The following is a 13595-nucleotide window of genomic DNA, read 5'->3' on the forward strand; positions in this document are numbered from 1 at the left end:
TCTGTGTAAATTACATCCGCGTTATGTTTGTCTTCCATAGCATCTAATGCCATATCATAGTGGTCCAGCAACTGCGACAGGCAAGAGCGCCCTGTTCTGAAACCATGTTGTCCGGGGTTATGGAGTTGCTGTGATTCCATGTATTTTGTGATTTTACTTCTTAGCACTCTCAAAAATTTTTATGATGTGCGATGTTAGCGCTATCGGTCTGTAACTCCTTTATGAAGTGGTGCTATCTCTGCTGTTTTTAGTATATCAGAAATAACGCCAGTATCTAGGCTTTGTCTCCACAGAATGTGGAGGGCCTGCGATAGTGGGTTTTTACAGTTCTTTATGAATAAGAACAGTGTTTTTCCCAAAAACGGTGGGTTTTCTGAGTGGAAGAGAACGTATGTCTGGAAGCTGACTTTAACCGCCCCAAGCTGCGCGCGCATTGAGCCGAGGTTATATAAACCTGGACGGAGACGGCGTGGCCGACCATTTGGTCACCACTTGGTCCGGGAGACATCTCCCGTCACGCAGGGTGCAGTTGCGCCTCCACAGATCTCCAGTATCATCTTTTGATACTGGTAATGGCTCGAAAGGGCCACCACTTACGGGCTATTCATGCCCGTGCCACCTCTTGGGTGGCTTAATCTTCATCAATCATCAATCGGCATGGCCCCTATTCCAAGCCAGCAGCTGTGCTTACATAACGATTCACTGCTGCTCAGCGAGTCGTAAACACAGAAGTTTAGCCCGCTCAACTGTTCTCCCAGCAAGGACCCTACACCAGTTCCTATCGACAGCGACTCGGAGCGACCCGTCAGGGGCGTCCTGGCCTTCTCAACATTTAAGGTATTGTTTGTGTTGTTGGCGCGCCGGACCAGTGTTTGTCTCTGTTGGCGCGCGCGCCCCTGAAGCACGCCTGTTGGTTCAGCCTTGGTGACCAAATGTAGGTGCAGTGGTCCTAGAGGGGGAGGTGACCCTCGGTGTTATGGGGCACTGGTTTTTCTCCAGTAGGTGGCTGTTATTTGAAGCACAATCGGGAGGCCTGTCCTCCACCCCACCTCCCCCAACTGCTCAGCCCTGTCCCTTAAGCTCCCTGATATGAGGTATGCTGCTTGGGCGACTTCTGTTGTGCCGTTATTTATTATTTACGTTCTTTATATAAGTCCTTCTTTAGTCTGACTGTTAGTCATGGCGTGCTCCCTCACGCTACATTATTTACTGTAATTTTACCTTGGCTTTCGCCCCATGCCTATATTTATATATTTGGTAGTGCTGTTATTGTTGTTCCAGGACATTTAATGCTCAAGCCAGCTCCTATTTAGCCCTGTTGCTTTACCCTACTCTAATTGCTGGCTATATAAAATATTATATTATTGTCTTTCAGTTACAATGTATTATGCCTCACAATTTATTTATTAATGAATTTAATGGTGTCAAGCTGCAGGTTTTTACATTTAGAGTTTGTTTTAACTTTTGCTTATTGCCTATAAGTTATTAGGTAAAGTCAGCTAGGTTAGGCTAGCTGCCGAGTCTCAGGCCTCTGGCCCCTAGCTTTAAGTTTTCATGGACTAGTATTTTCCATAAGTTTCCTTAACTTATTAATGAATTTAATGCAGTGTTAAGCTTCATGTTTCTTTTGCAGGTTTTACATTTAGGTTTGTTTAACTTTTGCTTATTGCCTTTGTTATTAGGTAAAGTTAGCTAGGTTAGGCTAGCTGCTGTGCCACAGGCCTCCGGCCTCTAGCTTTAATTTTTCTTGGACTTGTGTTTTTCCATAAGTTTCCTTAACTTATTAATGAATTTAATGCAGTGTCAAGCTTCATGTTTTCTTTTGCAGGTTTTACACTTAGGTTTGTTTAACTTTTGCTTATTGCCTATAAGTTATTAGGTAAAGTCAGCTAGGTTAGGCTAGCTGTAGTGTCTCAGGCCTCTGGCCCCTAGCTTTGTTTCATGGACTTGTTTTTCCATAACTCTCCTTAATTTATTAATGAATTTTATGCAGTGTCAAGCTGCATGTTTTCTTTAGCTGGTTTTACATTTATGTTTGTTTAACTTTTGCTTATTGCCTATAAGTTATTAGGTAAAGTCAGCTAGGTTAGGCTAGCTGCCGAGTCTCAGGCCTCTGGCCCCTAGCTTTAAGTTTTCATGGACTAGTATTTTCCATAAGTTTCCTTAACTTATTAATGAATTTAATGCAGTGTCAAGCTTCATGTTTCTTTTGCAGGTTTTACATTTAGGTTTGTTTAACTTTTGCTTATTGCCTTTGTTATTAGGTAAAGTTAGCTAGGTTAGGCTAGCTGCTGTGCCACAGGCCTCCGGCCTCTAGCTTTAATTTTTCTTGGACTTGTGTTTTTCCATAAGTTTCCTTAACTTATTAATGAATTTAATGCAGTGTCAAGCTTCATGTTTTCTTTTGCAGGTTTTACACTTAGGTTTGTTTAACTTTTGCTTATTGCCTATAAGTTATTAGGTAAAGTCAGCTAGGTTAGGCTAGCTGTAGTGTCTCAGGCCTCTGGCCCCTAGCTTTGTTTCATGGACTTGTTTTTCCATAACTCTCCTTAATTTATTAATGAATTTTATGCAGTGTCAAGCTGCATGTTTTCTTTAGCTGGTTTTACATTTATGTTTGTTTAACTTTTGCTTATTGCCTATAAGTTATTAGGTAAAGTCAGCTAGGTTAGGCTAGCTGCCGAGTCTCAGGCCTCTGGCCCCTAGCTTTAAGTTTTCATGGACTAGTATTTTCCATAAGTTTCCTTAACTTATTAATGAATTTAATGCAGTGTCAAGCTTCATGTTTCTTTTGCAGGTTTTACATTTAGGTTTGTTTAACTTTTGCTTATTGCCTTTGTTATTAGGTAAAGTTAGCTAGGTTAGGCTAGCTGCTGTGCCACAGGCCTCCGGCCTCTAGCTTTAATTTTTCTTGGACTTGTGTTTTTCCATAAGTTTCCTTAACTTATTAATGAATTTAATGCAGTGTCAAGCTTCATGTTTTCTTTTGCAGGTTTTACACTTAGGTTTGTTTAACTTTTGCTTATTGCCTATAAGTTATTAGGTAAAGTCAGCTAGGTTAGGCTAGCTGTAGTGTCTCAGGCCTCTGGCCCCTAGCTTTGTTTCATGGACTTGTTTTTCCATAACTCTCCTTAATTTATTAATGAATTTTATGCAGTGTCAAGCTGCATGTTTTCTTTAGCTGGTTTTACATTTATGTTTGTTTAACTTTTGCTTATTGCCTATAAGTTATTAGGTAAAGTCAGCTAGGTTAGGCTAGCTGCTGTGTCACAGGCCTCTGGCCCCTAGCTTTAAGTTTTATGGACTTGTTTTCCATAAGTTTCCTTAATTTATTAATGAATTTTATGCAGTGTCAAGCTGGGTGTTTCTTTGCTGGTTTTACATTTATGTTTGTTTAACCTCTGCTTTGCCTTTAAGTTATGTAAAGTCAGCTAGGATGTGATAGTTGTAGGGATCGGGCCCTTGCCTCTTGCTTTAAGTTTATTCTGGCTCTGCATTTATGTTTAGTTTCCCCAGCAAATTTCCTGCATTTTACATCGCCCTTGCTGCATGTTTTTACTTTACTGGTTTACAATTGTTTGTTTAACTTATGCTTCACCTTTAAGTTAAGTAAAGTCAGCTAGGATGTCCTAGACGCTGTCTTCGGACCTCGTGCCTCTCCCTTTAAGTTTATCTTGGACTCGTATTATGATTAGTTCCATCAGCAATTTATTACTAATTATGCATTGCCTAAGTGCATGTCATTCTACTTACTGTTGAGGTTGTTCTGGAAACTGGAAAATATTGGAGGGGTGACAGGTAAGCTTCTATCATGGATGAAAAATTTTCTGACTGATAGAAAAACGAGGGCAGTAATCAGAGGCAATGTATCGGAATGGAGAAATGTCACAAGTGGAGTACCACAGGGTTCAGTTCTTGCACCAGTGATGTTTATTGTGTACATAAATGATCTACCAGTTGGTATACAGAATTATATGAACACGTTTGCTGATGATGCTAAGATAATAGGAAGGATAAGAAATTTAGATGATTGTCATGCCCTTCAAGAAGACCTGGACAAAAATAAGTAGATGGAGCACCACTTGGCAAATGGAATTTAATGTTAATAAATGTCATGTTATGGAATGTGGAATAGGAGAACATAGACCCCACACAACCTATATATTATGTGAGAAGTCTTTAAAGAATTCTGATAAAAAAAGAGATCTAGGGGTGGTTCTAGATAGAAAACTATCACCTGAGGACCACATAAAGAATATTGTGCAAGGAGCCTATGCTATGCTTTCTAACTTCAGAATTGCATTTAAATACATGGATGGCGATATACTAAAGAAATTGTTCATGACTTTTGTTAGGCCAAAGCTAGAATATGCAGCTGTTGTGTGGTGCCCATATCTTAAGAAGCACATCAACAAACTGGAAAAGGTGCAAAGACATGCTACTAAGTGGCTCCCAGAACTGAAGGGTAAGAGCTACGAGGAGAGGTTAGAAGCATTAAACATGCCAAAACTAGAAGACAGAAGAAAAAGAGGTGATATGATCACTACATACAAAATAGTAACAGGAATTGATAAAATTGACAGGGAAGACTTCCTGAGACCTGGAACTTCAAGAACAAGAGGTCATAGATTTAAACTAGCTAAACACAGATGCCGAAGAAATATAAGAAAATTCACCTTTGCAAATAGTGGTAGACGGTTGGAACAAGTTAAGTGAGAAGGTGGTGGAGGCCAAGACCGTCAGTAGTTTCAAAGCGTTATGACAAAGAGTGCTGGGAAGACGGGACACCACGAGCGTAGCTCTCGCCCTGTAACTACACTTAGGTAATTACTGTTTTACCTTTATACTTGTTTTCTTGACTTTGTCATAAAGTTATCAAGTACCGACAGCTAGACAGTACCAGTAAAAGTTTTCCAGTCGTTTTGTCTGCCCGGTGTAGCCCAGAAGACTCTGCAGCCTCCCGGCTGCTGGCTTATCCAGACATGTGTGGCCTCCCAGGCCGCTGGTTATCAGACTTTTTGTCTGCCCAACGTAGCCAGGAAGGTTGACAGCCGCTGCCGTCTTAGCTGACTGCGTTCAGGGGCTGCTCTCCAGCCGACGTTCTTCCTGTGATGAGTTAAGCCGGCGCTGTTATTCAGGTATTATATTTATATTGGTCATATAAATACACGGCCTTTGTGGCCGCGGGTTTATCCAGACGTGTTGTCTGCCGGTGTAGCCCGGAATATACTGCGGCCTCCCAGGCCGCTGGTTTCTCCAGACGTTTTGTCTGCCCAATGTAGCCACGAAGGTTGTCATAGCTGCTGCCGTCTTCGCTGTCTGCGTTCGGGGGTTCATGTCCAGCCGACGTCCTTCCTGTGATGAGTTAAGCCGGCGATGTTATTCAGGTATCTTATTTACATTGGCTATATAAATATGCGGCCTTCCAGGCTGCTGGTTTATCCAGATGTGTTGTCTGCCCGGTGTAGCCCGGAAGTCACAGTGGGCCCCCCCCCAGGCCGCTGGTTTATCCAGACGTTTTGTCTGCCGGTGTAGCCCGGAACGTTTTCACAGCCATGACGTCTTTGCTGCCTTCGTTCAGGGGTTGTCCGGCCGACGTTCTTCCTGCGACGTGTCACTGTGTTCTAGCGGCCGATGCTCGGTTGGGTCTGTTGCAGCTGGTCCAGCCGTCTGCCCTAGTGTCCGAGCCGCCACTCCCTTACTACGTTGTTCCTCAATTTAGGTGTCCAGCTGCTGCAGCTGTTGGTGTTCCGGTTGCTGACATTCCCGGCAGTCGGTGTTCTAGCTGCTGTGGGTACAGCTGTTGCTGTCCCAGCTTGCTGCTGTCCAGGTGCAACATGGTCCAGCTGCCGGCGTATCAGCGGTTGTTGGACCAGCCCCATGCTACGGCTGAAGTTCCAGTTGAAGCGGTCCCAACTGATAATGCCCATCCTACTGAGTTCCAGCTCCCAAGGGTCCAGCTGCCGACGCGCCAGCCCCGAAGTTCCAGCAGAAGCGTTCCAGCCGACCTGGTGACTATTAGCACTCCTTTCGGTTTATTGTATTTGATTGTAATGTATTTCAGCTTCATGAATTAATCCCGTTTTCTCTAAAGAGTTATATTCCAGCATTATTTGAGCATGATCTGTTTTGCAGTCGCACTTCCCTTACCGCTGCAGTTTCCCCCTTGGCCCGTTGCCGCTAATTTTGTATCTTCGGCAGTGGCCGAAGATACTCATCATTCCCTTGTTGGCTCCCAGGTTCTATATGGTCCCTAATTGTCTTGCAGTTGGATTTCTACTTATATCCGAAGTTTTTTCCTGGTGGCCAGTTGCCACTATTTATTTATCTTTGGCAGATGTCGATGCACCAGTTGCCAATGTCCAGCTGCAGGTGTTCCAGCTGCAGGTGTTCCAGCTGCCGATGTTCAGAGGCAGGTTTTTACAGTTTACATTTGGCAACTGTTGTTTGTTACGCCCTTATTTTGCCCTTGTTGACCACTAGTGTTAGTGTTGTGCATGCTGTTATCGTTGGTTTGTTAAGGTTAGGGTTTCCCTGCTTACTTCCTCCTCCCCAGTGTGGGACATTTACTTATTTATCTATTTATACAGTTCCTACTGTATCATACTACTACTTATTTAAGTTCTTTATTATTAGGTCCGGGTTTTAGTCGCCTTACTTCTACCCTCCCTCTGCTTTACTTGTTATCGTTTTCTCTGGCATTTCTCGCCATGCCCTCGGTCGGCCCGTACTAAGCCCATTAGCTGGGCCAGCCGTTATGCCCTTAGCCGGGGCCCCTGTGGAGCCCTTAGCTGGGTGGGCCCGCCCTGTTAGCCGGCTAATGGTCCTGCGACCACGTACTTTGGAAGGAGTATTTTGTGCTTTTCCCTAACCTTCTAGCGCTTATGTCTCGTTTACATTTTCTTAGGAAACCTTTGTTATATTTGTAAGGTACTATTTATTTCTTGTGTGTGTGTGTGTGTGTGTGTGTTATTTATTGTGTGTATGTCAGAAGATTCAGATTCAGATTCAGATGTTTATTCAGGTAAGGTATATACATACAAGTGATGTTACATTAATGGATTGATATATAGATAGAGCTAGTACATACAATGCCTAAAGCCACTATTACGCAATGCGTTTCGGGCAAGAAAAACATTAATATCTAGAACTTAATACTAATTGAGCATAAAGAATAAAAGGTGTTGAGAACAAATACAAATAAAGATAAAAAAAAGGGGGAACATGACTGAAAAAGCAGCACAAATACAATAGGTTGACAGTGTTGATTAAAAAAAAAAAAAAAAAAAAAGAAAATAACAGACATGGGTTGACAATAGAGGAGTGAGGTAGATTACAGGGAATTTATTAGGTAGTGTTTAGTTTTTATCTTAAACTGGTTGAGAGAGGTACAGTCTTTAACATAATTGGGAAGGTCATTCCACATTCTGGGCCCCTTGATTTGCAGAGCATTTCTAGTTTGATTAAGACGTACTCTAGGAATATCAAAACTGTATTTATTTCTGGTGTGGTGCTCATGGGTTCTGTTACAACCTTCTATGAAGCTTTTAAGATCAGGATTGGCATTATAGTTTAGCGTTTTATATATGTATAATACACATGAGAGAATGTGCAGTGACTTAATATCTAACATATTAAGAGATTTGAGTAGGGGTACCGAGTGATGTCTGGGGCCAGAGTTGGATATTGTTCTAATAGCGGCTTTGTGTTGGGTAATTAGAGGACGTAAGTGATTTTGGGTAGTAGAACCCCAAGCACAAATACCATAGTTGAGATAAGGATAGATAAGGGAGTAATAGAGTCACCAGGGCAGGGCGTGGTACATAATATCTGATCTTATGATCTTATGTGATCTTATGATATTATGTGTGTATATATATATATATATATGTATGTGTATGTATATATGTATGTGTGTGTATATATTCATTAGTTGCTATACTAATTTATAGTACTGTCATTCAATTTTTATTTCCATCTTGTCCGTAGTAATTTATTATGAGTCTGGGAGTTGGTTTACTATTTTCGTCCTTATTTCTGTTTTACTATATTAATTACATTAATTATTTTACATTTACGGATCCCTAGCCTTCCTGGTGTCCATTTCTCATTGCATCAGATCCCCAGATCTTGAAGTTCTTGGGGTACTGCTGCTCGCAGAATGCTCATCGACACTCAGAGTAAACTCATTTACGCCTCATAAGGCAGTTTCTTAGGCTAACTATTCAGCTCTTAACATGCTTTTCGGAGGCCAACTTGCAATGGAGATCGCTGTAACGGACTCGGTTACCATCCTTATAATTCATGTCACTCTGGACGCAAGCATGTTGCAGTTACGCCTTAAGACCTGTTCTTATAATTGTTTTATGGTTTTATTTATATATTGATTTGATATTGTATACATAGTGGTCATATAAATATTGATTGTTGGGCTGTTCTATCGTTCTATACTATTCTATTGGGTTATTTTGAAATGAATTACTACTTGCTAGATCCCTCCCCCCTGGATAAACTTCTGTCCTTGACCCAGATACGGTAACTGGTTTCCCCACCCTTTTTTACTTGTCTGGGTTTTTTCCCCGCTAAAGCTCTGCTCGGGTTCATAGTTACCTCACTTCGCATCAGACTAGTTTCCTGGAAGACCTTTTTTCTCTTCCTTTCCCCTCTAGTCACTCCTATCCCCTGTGCCAGTGTTCCTTTTCAGAGTTTCTGCAAGGTATAACCCTGGCTTTATCCATTGACACTTGCCCAGTTCGCTTCTGGAAATGTCCCCCTCCTCTTAGAAACTAATTCCAGCAGTACCCTTAAGGGGTAGGTTCCATGCCCGTCACGTTCATACTGCATGCCCGTTTCTGCCCACCCTTACTGCCTTAATACTTCCAGAACCGACTACGGAAGGCGCACAAGGTACACCATTGATGGACAAGGAAAAGGGATGGAGCCCGAGGGCAGACTACTGCACCCATGAGATCGGCACACATTCCTAGCTACAGCGGCCAGCCGTCGCGTTTGCCCTTCGGGGTTGGGGGTTGAGCTAGGCTCGCCTCCAGCCGACCACGCCCTCTTACCTTTAGAATTGGTAGGGCCACTCGGCTCTCTTGATGGGCTCCCCAATGGAGATAATGGCGGGTCCAGCAACCAGCCGAAACCCCCAGCTGACTACGTCCGGGACGTTGTTGCTCCGCCACTCTGAGGCCTTGCGGCCACCGGGCTTTGCCCTTCGGGGGGGGGGGGGGGGGTTCGGCCAGCTGGCCTGCGGTGGGGGTGCAGCGCCGGTCCCCAAGTGTCCCGCTGTCCGCAGCTAATCCTTTGCCCAGTCTACGTGCTAGTAAGAGTACGGAAACCCTTCTCATGCTGGCCCTCGCGGGATTGGGGGTGCTCCGCTCCGCCCCAAAGTGATAAGCCTGCAGATAGCTAAGAAATATTCCCATGAATTGTAATTAGTCTAATTAAATTAATGCAACTTTCATTTACTACCTATGGATGTAGTTATTAATTGTAATTGATATCTACTTTATCATTAAGGATTATTCATTATAATTATTCCTTAATACTTTATTGGTATGCACTAGTCAATAATTATTTATTCATCCTAATTAGCTATTTGATTCATTAAAAATAATTGCTTATTATACTATTTATTATTATTTATTATATAATAATAATTATTTTATTATTTATTAATTTATTATTTATTAATTTATTATTTATTAATTTATTATTTATTAATTTATTATTTATTAATTTATTATATATTAATTTATTATTTATTAATTTATTATATATTAATTTACTATTTACCATTATAAAATAAAAAAGTCCCCAATCTGAGCACGTTTTCTTCCAACCTCAGAAAATGGAGTTCCAAGAATCCGGGCCTGGTGCAGAGTGCATAGGCATACTGTTTATGGCTTCTTCAAAATCCAGTGGGGATAGGGTGACGTCTGATATATGATTTGATGTTGGTATCGTATCCATGAAAAATTCATTTGGGTTATCAATCTTTAGTGTGTTTAATGGCTCGCTGAAAACAGTCGTACTGCTTCCTCAGTAGCTCGCTCATTTCTTTGTTGTCATCTGTGAAAGTTCCATCTCCCTTTCGCAGGGGCCCGATACTAGATGTGGTTTTTGATCTTGATTTTGCATAGGAGAAAAAATATTTTGGATTTCTTTCTATTTCACTGATGGCCTTTTGCTCTCTCTGCCTCTCCTGGGCTTTGTATGATTCTTGTATCTTCTGTTCAATTGTTTATATTTCTCTACCTAACCTTCTTCGCCGTTCTTGATAGGGTGCGACTCTCAAGTTGTTCCGCAATTCGTTTTCTTCGCCTATATAGGGAACGACGTTCCCGTTCCAATCTGCATCTCCCTCTTTTTTCTTAAGAGGTATGTGGTTTGAACATATTTTTAGTGCTACTGAGCTTATTTTTTCCAGGCACTGGTTCTCACATGAGAGAGAGTTAATAACAGTATCTTTAGGGGATTGTCTTCTCAGTGGCTTAAGTGATGATCTTCACCTCCGTGCGGTTCCTTGTTCTCCCAGTCTATCCTTCCGTAATATAAGTCCCCCATGATGAGCAGATGGGATCTATTTCTACAGGCAGCAGAGGCTGCCCTCTTAATTATAGTGTTAACTGCCATGTTGTTGTTGTCATACTCTTGCCTTGGTCTTGTCATTCAGTGGAAGGTTATATATCACTGCTACTACTACTACTCTTGGTCCTCCCATTGTTATGGTGCCTGTTATGTAGTCTCTGAAGCCCTCGCATCCCGGGAAAACCATCTTGAAACTCCATTTCATTCTCATAGTAGGGCCACTTCACCACCTCCACTTCCTTCCCTCTTTTCTTATTGCAGTGTAGTCCTGGGGAAATACCGCATTTGTTATGATTCCTGCGAGTTTTGTTTCTGCGAGTCCGACTACATCTGGGTTCACTTCTCTTGCATTCACTCGTCTTGCTTGTAATCCTGTTTATGTTCAAGTACATCACCCTGAAAATGACTTTTTGTCCTTTCTCAATTTCTGTTGGTTCCCCTGAAGCAGGGAAACAGGGTCTGGAATGGGAGGGCTGAGGAAAGGGGGGCTGGGAGGATCTGGTACGAGGAGGGAGGGAGGGAGCTTGGGGGGGGGGGATGGGAGAAGGGGAGGCTTGGGGGGGGGGGATGGGAGGAGAGAGGGCTTGGGGGAGAAGGGGGGGGGGGCTGAGGAAGAGGGGTGGGGGAGAAGGGAGGTCCTGGGGAGGGTGCCCTAGGTGGGCACCTAGTGGGAGCTGGCAGGGGTTGGGGCAGGTAGGATGCCTTATTGGGTGGAAGGTAGGGGTGGTGCTTCTCTCACTGGCTGTTGAACTGCTCATGAAGGGTTCCTCACTTCCCTGTGATTGCAGGGTTTGGGGATGTGGTTCCCCGATTCTTTTCTTTCTTCCTGCGCTCCCTCCTCGCGTCTGCCGCCCTCATTCTCTCGTCACTTGTCATATCCCTCTGCATGAATATTTTTTGAACTTCAGTACCTTTGCTAGTCTGCTCTTCCTTGCCAACAATTCCTCTTTTGTGTTCACGCTCGTGAATACTATCTTTATCAATCGGTCTCTGCCCTTGTTGTACTGTCTGAGCCTGAAAACCTTTTCACTATTCTGGTCAGCCCTCTCCGTATTCACCCCTTGAAGGATCTCATTAACTTCGTTTTTGTCCTTGTCTCTTCTCCGCTGGACTGGACCCTGTTTGCTCCTTAATGCCTACTATTACTACTGCTCTTTTTTTTACTCCATCAGCCTGCTTGTACATTTAGATGCTTCCTGAGAAGAAGCCACTTCCATGGTAACTTCCCTTACTGCAGACCTAACTTCAGGGATCTTTTTAAACAATTCTGCAAATGAGGGTTGTTTTGTAGAAGTCCCCTTTACAGGATTACCTCTACTGCATATAGGGCACACTAGATTACCACCCACAGGATGGGTAGGGGGACCAATACTGGTCACAGGATGGGTATGGGATCCACAACCCACTCACCCCCCCCCCATGGGATGAGAATAGGGACCATAACACGTACAGAATGGGTATTGGGGTCCAATACTACCAGCACATGCACCCTGTTTTTCCATATGTACCTGTATGTATTCTTTACCCCCATGTACTCTTCATCAGCATATGTGGCATCTGCCCTAAAAGCTTGTTTAATAGTGGCTTTAGGTTTTGTATGTACTAGCTTTATCAATAAATCCATCAATGTTTGTATCTCGCCTTGTATGTATGCACTTTACTTGAATAAACATTTTGATTGTTTTTTTGATGTACTCTTTATCCCCCACATTTACTCTGTACAGTACCACCCTGTGCTGTGTTAGGATCCCGGTAGTACAGATGGGTTTGTTCTCGACGCACAATCGAGAATTCCAGGTTCAAATGGTTGGGCAGTGATTAGGTACTCAGGAGTTAGTCAGCTTGTTGTGGGGGTTGCATCCTTGACGGGGTCAGCAATTCGGCCTTGATGGAGGGGGGTGGACCTCGATGTAAGCCAAATGTGTATGAATACACATTACAAGTGTCTAAATTTGTGCCACAAGCAGAAGTCAATAATTAGTACCTCGATACTGTAATGTACTGGATTTTGTCTAGTATTTATTTCATAAATGAGAAATTAAGAGTACTGTATCATGAATAATAGTTTCTCCCCTACAGCTTCTCTCGGTTGCCGTGCATTCCTCATTGTCCTTCCTAAATGAACTTCCCATTTTTCCAGCCAAACTGATTTTCTCGCAGAGCATTGTGAACTGTGTTGTAAAATGTCCCTCTGATGGCACGTTAAAATTTTAAAAAGTAAATACTATTGTTTTGCTACTGTAGTTTCATTTATCCTGCTTTAGTATGAGAGTTTAACACTCCATCCAGACTTTCATTCTAGTGCTACATGTCAACATTACTGTACATAAATTACATGGTACATGACAGCAAGTGAACTGATGTGTGTACAGATAACAATGGACGAGACCTAACTAGGTAACTCTAAAGTGCTACTGATATTGCAATGCCAGTGATAGCAGTGGAGTTTGTGAAAGAATTTTTTTTCTTTATTGTTGGGGGAGGAAGATCCATTACATAGGCACTGGAACTTTTTCCAGGGACCCTGAAACAGTTGGATGTAGTCCGGAACAGTGCCAGGTGCTGTGTCGGGTTCTCTACAACACATTCAGGCTTTAGAGACCAATTTGAATATGCTTTCCTACCTATTCAAATAGGTACTTTTCTACCTATTCATATGAAAACTAGTTACTGTCCTCTACATGTGCCTTTTCTACTTATTCAAATAGACACTATTCAGATAGGTATATTTTTACTTATTCAAGTAGGTCCTTTTCAACTTATTCGAGTAGTTACTTTTTCTACCTATTCAAATGTGTACTTTTCTACATATCCTTATGAGAACTAGATACTGTCATTTTTATAATGTACCTATTTTACCTATTTAAATGGGTACTTTCTACGTATTCAAATAGGTATTTCTACCTATTCAAATAGGTAATTTGCTACATATAAAAACTAGATACCTACATTTTCTACTGTGGGAATTTATTGCAACAAATTTGTTAATTTACCTATTC

The 13595-nt window shown here is 42.3% G+C and overlaps 1 long non-coding RNA gene across 1 annotated transcript; it reads left to right on the forward strand.

Annotated features, from left to right (window-relative positions):
- Positions 1-446: 446 nt before the first annotated feature.
- LOC138353094 (uncharacterized) lies at positions 447-12832 on the forward strand. The gene is made up of 3 exons (XR_011223043.1): positions 447-837; positions 6338-6412; positions 8884-12832. It is a non-coding gene; the product is annotated as an uncharacterized lncRNA (long non-coding RNA).
- The last annotated feature ends 763 nt before the right edge of the window (positions 12833-13595 follow it).

The sequence above is a fragment of the Procambarus clarkii genome, chromosome 56 (assembly GCF_040958095.1).
Source record: "Procambarus clarkii isolate CNS0578487 chromosome 56, FALCON_Pclarkii_2.0, whole genome shotgun sequence".
NCBI classification, from domain to species: domain Eukaryota; kingdom Metazoa; phylum Arthropoda; class Malacostraca; order Decapoda; family Cambaridae; genus Procambarus; species Procambarus clarkii.